At 36.6% G+C, this 8,870-nt stretch overlaps 1 long non-coding RNA gene across 1 annotated transcript; it reads left to right on the forward strand.

Annotated features, from left to right (window-relative positions):
• The first annotated feature begins 3,564 nt into the window (after positions 1-3,564).
• LOC119864395 lies at positions 3,565-6,563 on the forward strand. The gene is made up of 3 exons (XR_005373814.1): positions 3,565-3,691; positions 4,323-4,600; positions 6,358-6,563. It is a non-coding gene; the product is annotated as an uncharacterized LOC119864395 (long non-coding RNA).
• Positions 6,564-8,870: the final 2,307 nt, after the last annotated feature.

Here is an 8,870-nt window from a genome sequence, read left to right on the forward strand (position 1 = left end):
GAATTCAGAAAATGGAATACTTGCAGCTTTTATGCTATGGAGGAGAGATAATATAAAAAGAAAAATATATTTTTCACTTAATTGCAATATGAGCATGACTGGCTCTTTCTGCAAAAAATGCACATTTACAAATATACAAAGTAAATTTACAAACAGCTGGATGTTATTTGGACACCAGTTGCATTTATTAGGCTCCCAAGTAAAGAAACCTGGTATATTCACTAGTGATTTATTGAATATTTATGACAGATCAGGCCCTGAGTGAAGTCAAGTAAGTACTAATTCCAGTTCTGATAGAGAGTGGAATTAGATTCTATGTGCAAAGGAATGAGTAGAAAAGGATTTGTGGTACAAGAATTTTCTGGTTAAATTGTTAGCTATCCATAATTTAAAATAATTCAGGGACTATATGCCTTGTATACAATATAGTCATGAGCTTCCAGAACAGATGCTCTATTGGACTTGAGTAATGGCCAGCACAAGCTCTGAAGGTACTTAGTAAATATTTACTGAATGAGAAAAAAAATAAATAAATACATAAATAAAAATAAGCAAATAAAATATTGTTTTAAAATAATTTATACTTTTATTTTTAAGTTTAATAAATTCTTTGATAAATTGAGTCTGATATAGACTCATCCATGCAACAGTGGCACGCTGCAACTAGTTTTTACTGCTTCACAAGAACCAACTGTTAACATTCCTAGGAGTTTTTGTAGGCAAGTTGATGACATGACGGTAGCTTGGAACAAGCCACAATAGGCTATTTACACTATAGAAATCAGCAAATGTTACAAATGGTAAACATTTATCAGCAAACTTCTGACAATGCATCTTCAGCATTGTGTATGTGCTGCCTGGTTCCCTGTATTTCTGTAAGCCTTACATCTAGATATATTCATCTAAACTCTGGTCCCTGGGGAAACTTTTCTTGGTCAAGGACTATTAAGAAACCATTGTTTATAGTTCCAATCGTGAAACATCAAGTCAACTTTTCTTTATGCTCTGTTTTGAATTTATATTTTGATTTTCTACCTTAAGATATATGAAGCTCTAGCCCTGTTTCTAAGACTGCTACCTGGCTCTCAAACTTGTGTTTTCTATTAAGGGATCCATACAATGGGTCGAGCCATGTCAAGTTTTTAAAGATTTTATTTATTTTATTCATGAAAGACACACACGGAGACAGGGACATAGGCAGAGGGAGAAGCAAGCTCCCTGTGGGAAGTCTGATGCAGACCTCTATCCTGGGACTCTGGGATCATGCCCTGAGCTGAAGGCAGATGCTCAACCACTGAGCTATCCAGGTGTCCAGTATTTTTTTTTTTTTTTTATAAGATTGTGGTTTGCCTTGCTTTTGCTAACTCTTCTGGTGACCCAGAAGCTTGATGGGGAAATTTAGCTCTGTGATAGATCCTGTTTGTTAGCATCTTTGCATCATCTATTCCTTAGTCTCTAGGCAGCCTTCTGAGATAACAATCTATCACTCTTTCTTGATCTCTCTGACCCCTGCCCTTGCCTGGGCCATCCTTACCAGGGGTTAGTCAGGAGATGATGCCATGGTCTGCATGGCTGCAGTTCTGTTGCATCTCTGTGGTCTCACCACCCTGACTCCACCACCCCCACAGACATACTAACACATTCCATTGACCTCACTCAATGACAGAAAAGCTTGTGTGTAGCCAAATTCAGAATCAAACACTTTGATTTTTTGGACTCAGTTTGACATTGTAATAATGGTGACATGACCAATTTGGTCATATCAGATTCATTAATTCATGTAGATCATGTGTGATCAATCAACAAGATGGCAGCCACATGTAAATAGCTACTGGGCACTCTACCGCATGTAGATATTATCTGATTATATCTGTATCAAATGTTCAAGCAGCAAGCATCTTCTCTGAGACGAAATGTTAAAAGGTAGTCCCCCATTCGATACATTTCAAATCTCATTTTTTACAGAGCTACTAAATATTGTGCAAAGAATTATCTGACTCATTGTATAAAGATTTGACAACTATTCATACAATAGAACAATAAATTATCCTTAATGGCAAAGAAATCACATTAACTAAAGCACTTGAAACTCTCTGCTTATTGATAATAGACACTAATCTAAAAAGCAGTAATCTCTCCACTTACTTTCATTTTGATATACATTTGTTTGAGCAGGAGAAGTAGTGTTTCATCAAGCATGATAATGTTCCACTAGCTCTGCCAGCTACAGAGTAAACCTAGAGCCATAAAATATTTTGCTTTACCAAAAGAAACATGCCGAGCCAAGGGGGAAAAAAAAAAAACCCAAAAACAAAAACAACCAACTTTCCCCCCTCAAATACTTTGTATGTGTATAAGAATGCTAGATAGTTATTCAAAGATCTTTGAACTTAATGCTGCTTGGTTGTGGCAATTTTTGTTAGGGAGACACCTCTTAAAGTTTATCCTTGAAAAGCCTTCATATAAATGAGCTCCTTGTAACTGAGATTTTTAGACCAACTATAATCATTACAAGTTCAACACCTCCCTCTCTAAATGCATTAACTGTGAGATGACATAGGAGGGACATGAACTAACACATATTGAACACTTAGATATGTCAGGATCTGTCCTTGTCCCTTGTGATATACGGGGTCAGAGGTCCAGGTTGAAGTTAGTACTATTCCTCTTACTGTTTTTTAAACTTTCTTACTTTTTTATTTTTAATACTTCCAATGTTCACAGGAATTTTGTAAGTTATGCATGACTAATATTAGGATTCTCATTTTAGAACTCCCAAAAATATATAGAGGAATGACTTATATATCATATGATCCATTTGTGGCAGGAAAAAGAGCTACAATAGACATTCTCTGAGCCAGTTTCTGCATTATAGCTCTATCCAGAGAAAATGTTTTCCTTATAGTTTTTACTCACATATATTTAAAAGCTCTATTTTACACGGAGATTAATTTAGAAGATGCAAATAAAAAAGATGACTTAGATACAGCTCCTTCTTTCAAGGAGTTTATAGTCTACAGAAGTAGAAAAAAATATATATATATATAATAATGACACTTGAAGTGTGGTAAATAGGAATATGGTGGCCAGGGATGGTATCCAAGAGGAGTGAACCAAGTTTGTGTGAGGCAATGTTCCTCATCAATTTAAGTGAAAAAAATGGAAGAAAGGATGGGCAGCAGGGAAGGAGTCAGGCTAAGGGTCAAAGAGAGGTCAACACATCTGGAGGCCCATAGGCAGTTCAGAACAACTGGATCCCAGAACGTGAAGGATTATACATGAGACAGGCTGGAAAGGTAAGTAGAGGCCATGTGGAGTATAGGTTAATTTAATTTGTTCTGAGAATAATGAGTACCATGAATCCATTACAAGTGATATAAATCAACTGGTGTTGGCTTAAATGCAAAAATTCAGATAGATTTTAATGGGTTTTCTTAAAAATGCCTACACTTCACTGTCAGCATCCTACTACTGTTAAAAAACATTTTTCTAAGCAAAATCTGGTCATATTGATTGAACGCTCCAAACATGACCTCCATTTATAATTTGTGTTTCATTTTATCTCTAGAAATGATCAAAACAAAGAATTATCTGAATAATCTACCCTAACACCTGGTCATTCTACTCTACTGTATGGAAAGAATTGTCTATTCAATGAATCAATTACTTCCCAGCTTAATTTAATGCACAGGTTCGCACTTCTAATTTTGACTACTATAGTCATGATTTAAATTATAGCAAAACCACATCTTCCATATCCATTCATCTATGGATGGAAACCTAGTTGCTTCCATATCTTGGCTATTATAAATAATACTGCAACTAACATAAGGGTACATATATCTTTTTGAATTAGTGTTTTTGTTTTCTTTGGGTAAATACCAGTAATGAAATTATTGGATCATGTGGTATTTCTATTTTTAATGTTTATATGTATTGAATATTCTGCATTGCTCCAAAGAACACTAATTCTGAAAGGTATAGAAGCAAAAGCTGACAGTTTACTTTGAGTATTACTATGCACTTAACATTAAGGTCATGTTCTTGGATTCTGGTCTTCAAAATAAATGAAATCTTGAATGTCTATTTAACCTGAACTTCTTAGTAAAGAAAACTATGTCCCTAATTTTTACTATGGTGAAGCCTGAAGATATGAGAATCTTTCTGAATATGATAATCATATGAAATTATTTCTCTATAAACACAATGTACACTTGGTAACCTTGTACATTTTGTGGGTTTTTTCCTTTTTTAAATGCTTGTTGTGCTCTTTATTTGGTGAGCCAATCTTCTTAATGTCTGACTCTCTTGCATTTCTGCAGGAAACTTTTTCTCTTCCTTTCTAAATGATTTTGTCTCTGAATTTACTCTTGACTAAGAGAAGGACTGCAAATACCAGAGGCAGGCCACATTCTAAATTCCAACGAAGTTGGTATCAGCAATGCTTTTGCAGCAGCAACTACTACCACACCAACTTGGGCAGGAGGAGGAATGTCCACGACACTGGTAAAACTAGGAAAACTCAAGACTGAGACAAACTCAGACAAACTGTCAGTGCTAACAACAGGAAGACTTCAGCGATGGTTTTATGACAATAATGGTGGGCAATAGAGGAGGTAGAAATTGTGGTAGCCGATTTCTAAAGGGTTCCAAGGCCAGTTTAGCCAACAGATTGTAATAGCATTAGGAGGTACCTTAGTTGTTTACAGATTACAAAGACCAGGAACAATAAAAGTGGGTGTCATATAAGGGGCAGGACAGCAGAAAGAGGAAAGTCTCTGTGAAAGAAGATGCAGGATGTTGAGATGTTGCAGGAGGCAGGGCCACAACAATAATGGTCTCTCCCTATGCTAATAGTTGGCTTTAACATTCTATAAATATTAGTGAAAAAAATAGTAAAGTTGATGTATATAAGTGTTCAAGTAATATCCTTCAAAAGAGTTCACAACCATGGCATTTGGTGGGAATGAATTAGTTATTTGCTTTATCATGGAATTTGGTCTGCCTAGAAAAGGAGATAACTTTTTCTAGTTTCACAAAGGTGTCATTTGGGTTAAAGGTGACCTTGCAAAAGAGTATCTTAAGAGCAAACTAAACAAGATGCCATTGTCCTTTCAGAACAGACACAGATGCAGAGCCAGCCAGTAAAAATTCGTCACTGAGGCTAAGTGGCTAGTATTAAGGGGGATTCTTGGGAGGGCCACCTGAGAGGCATTTTCACATAGTACCTGCACTCAGAAGGGCCCTGCCCTTGGCTTAATGCTCGGCTGTTACCATCTTTTTTTTTTTATTTTAAAAAATATTTGTTTGTTTATTTATGAGAGACACAGAGAGGGAAGCAGAGACATAGGCAGGGGGAGAAGCAGGCTTCCTGTGGGGACCCTGACTTGGGACTCCATCCCAGGACCCCGGGATCATGATCTGAGTCGAAGGCAGATGCTCAACCACTGAACCTCCCAGGTGTCCTATGCTGTCAACACCTTGAATTTTTTTAATAAAGTCATCTTTGACCTTGTATTTTATAAATGAAGTATGAGAATGCATCATGGATGCAGGCAAAGGGAAGACATGTAACATGGATGTTTTTGCCTCATTTACATATAGCAGACATGCTGCCCCACGAGCACAGAATTCCAGTGAACTCACAATGTGGGGCAGTTCGGCAAGGCTCAAGAGTACAAGTTAAGCATGTTTACCTCTATGTCTGGATAAGCAGAGGCACTGACAACCTTTAGAGAGACCGTACAAGACATTTGAACCTAAATTTGCTTCAAACATAGAAAGGACAACAGTGTTCTAAGTAACACCGATGACCAAAGCATTTTATTATATCCTTTTTTTTACTCATATTACCTCCTTACATTAGCCAACAACTTATTCTGAACATGATGACACAGAAGGAAAGGAAAAGATAGGGCAACCCAAGGTTCCTTTTCCTTTCAGTTTTTCCTTATTTATCAGTAAGCAGAAGGTAGAGAATGCTAGTAGAATACATATGTAGCAAGAAGTGGAGAAAACAACAATAACATACAGTTGAGTTAGTCGTGTGCAGCATTTCCACTGTTCTGGTAAGAATGAAATACATTTTGTATGCATGAGTTAGGAAATACAAATTGTGTAATTTTGGCAATTCCATGTATAAGCTCAACACTTTTATTTGCATTTAACACTGGCATTGAACAATATAAAGAACAACAGAATTCATGCTGACAATTTAAATTTTTAATTTTTCTTTAATTAGAATAAAATTAAGTGGTAAATAAAAAGCACCATCATGTATTGACAGATAACGAAGGAAAGAACAAACTTTACATTTTAATACCTTTAATGGCATTTTTCTTCTCGCTTTTCCATCAGGAAACTCTACATTTTCCTTTTGCCCTGGCCTTGCTTACTGCACTGATGAAGTCAGAGGAGAGACTTCCAGACTTTGAGGAGGATGGTTCTGACCTAGAGGTGAAAATAAGGGCATGGGTTCCTTTCAGTGAGCTGAGAATTCAGAAAATTTTGAAGAGATGCACATATACCCAGGGGTGACAAAAGAGCAACCTTGCTTGCAGAGTGTAGGGAAAACAAGAAAAAACACAAAACCAATCTTTTAAAAGTGTGAAACATAACCCTGAGGGTGAAAAAATACATATAAAAAATATAGAAACAACTGAAAAATCTTTAGGAAATTATAGGGAAACTAACAAACTTGTGCCAAATACTGTAACAACCAATCATTTGTTAAAATTTTGCAGTAAAGTACAGTTGAAACTATTCTTAATCATAAGTAATGTGCTCATAAAAACACGTAAATAATTTAGACTCATGAGAATGTAACCTTTAATGTTCTCTAGAAGCAGACTTGCAATTTTCTATCTTATTTCTAATTAGGAGCTACATCACTATAGATTGATGAAAATTTATTCTATCAATGACCTTAAGTAAGCTGAAAGGGTGAACATCTCAGCAGCAAATAGTGTAAAATGAGCCACAGCCAATCAAGACTAATGTTACCGCCACAGGGAAGGAAGGGTAGAAATGTCTAGCTTGTACACAGAACTTTTTGCTCCAGAAGAATAAGAGACACTGAGAGAAATGAAACACATTCAGATTATTGCTTGGGGAAAAAAAATGAGTTTCCTGAAAGAGTACCACATATTGTAATGCCGAGCCTTGGCAATAAGTTTACTGCCCTTGTCTGGTCAGTTGGCCAAGAATTCCTTCAGATCAGGGTTGTAACGTTACGTGGGACTTTGGAGTCAGAAAAGCCTTAAGTGAAATACCAGCTCTCCCACTTACTGGCTATGTGAGTAAGAACAAATCATTTAATCTGTGCAGTCCTTGGTTTCTATATGTGTAAAATGGGGATAGTACTTATGCTTCAGGGTTGATGTGAACTTTACATGAATTAATTGCCATGAGAGACTTAGCCTAATGGGTAACATAGAATGGATAATTGCTATTATCTATATATAAACATACTTAATTATTATTCATGCACATATTACATGTGCATACTCAATAAATTGTTGCGATTACAGTTGCAGGATTACTGTATAGCTAAAACAGGGTTATAGAACAGACCCCACATAGATAACAGTTAAAATTTGGAAAATATCACCTACAACATGATTAAGGGCACTGAGATTCACATTTCAAATTCTTTTCTCTGGACACCTGGGTGGCCCAGTGGTTGAGCCTTTGGCTCAGATCATGGTCCCAGGGTCCTGGGATCAGGTCCCACATCAGGCTTCCCTGAAGGGAATCTGCTTCTCTTCTGCCCATGTCTCTGCCTCTCTGTCTTTCTCTTATGAATTAATAAATAAAATCTTAAAAAATAATAATAATAAATAAAATCCTTTTTGTTCCAGGTAAATGGGTAGTGTGTTATGTGGGTCAATTTAACAGCAGAGTACTTCTCTTCAAGGCAAGTTGCTGAGAGATAACCCCTTCAAATATATGTTTAAAACAGCAGGTTTGACTGATGATAAGAATAAAGAAAAAAAAATGAAGAAAGGAGAGAGAAATTTAATCCACAGAGAGCTCAATGCCGAAACAAGGCACAGCAGACCTCAAGAAAACTGTTGTTGTTTGAGGGATCTGGGACTTCTCTAACAAATGGTGGTGATGGAGGGGTAAAAAGGTCTAAATTTAGAAAGTAAAAGGAGCAAACATCAAAGTGTTTGACGTCACCTTTGTTTATTTTATTTGGATGTAGAGTGAGCTTGAGAATAGGATTAAATTTGAGAGAGAAGAGATTTATTTGAGAAGAGTGAGGGGCTATAATTTTATCAAAATCTGAATCAAATTTAACATTTAGTAAGGTTAACCTTTGGTGAGTTTCCCCCTTGCTCCTTCCTTCCTTCCTTCCTTCCTTCCTTCCTTCCTTCCTTCCTTCCTTCCTTCTTTATATCAAACACCTAATAGATAACAATCATTGTACTAAGCATTGAGCATAGTGGAAAAGATATAGTTCCCACACTGTAGAAACTCATAGCTTGAAAAAGACAGTCAAAAACAGAAACAAGCAAAACCTGTAGATACACAGCATACAGTAGAGGCACAAAGGAAGGATTATGAACTATTAAGAAAGGCTTTAGAGGAAAGGATGTCCAGTTTGAATATTCAAATTGAATTTTTAATTGTTGTTTGTTATATGGACAAGAGAAGAACTTGTATTTCAGGCAGAGAATACCATAAGAAAATTAATTGATGTGGGGTGCCTGGGTGGCTCAGTTGGTTTAATGTCTGATTCTTGATTTCAGCTCGGGTCATGACTTCAGGGCTGTGAGATTGAGTCCCAGGTGTGCCTCCCTGCTGGACGGGGAGCCTGCTTGATTTTCTCTTTGCTTCTCCTCCTGCCCCTTCTACCCTGCCCAGCC

Source organism: Canis lupus, chromosome 19 (assembly GCF_011100685.1).
Source record: "Canis lupus familiaris isolate Mischka breed German Shepherd chromosome 19, alternate assembly UU_Cfam_GSD_1.0, whole genome shotgun sequence".
Taxonomy (NCBI): domain Eukaryota; kingdom Metazoa; phylum Chordata; class Mammalia; order Carnivora; family Canidae; genus Canis; species Canis lupus.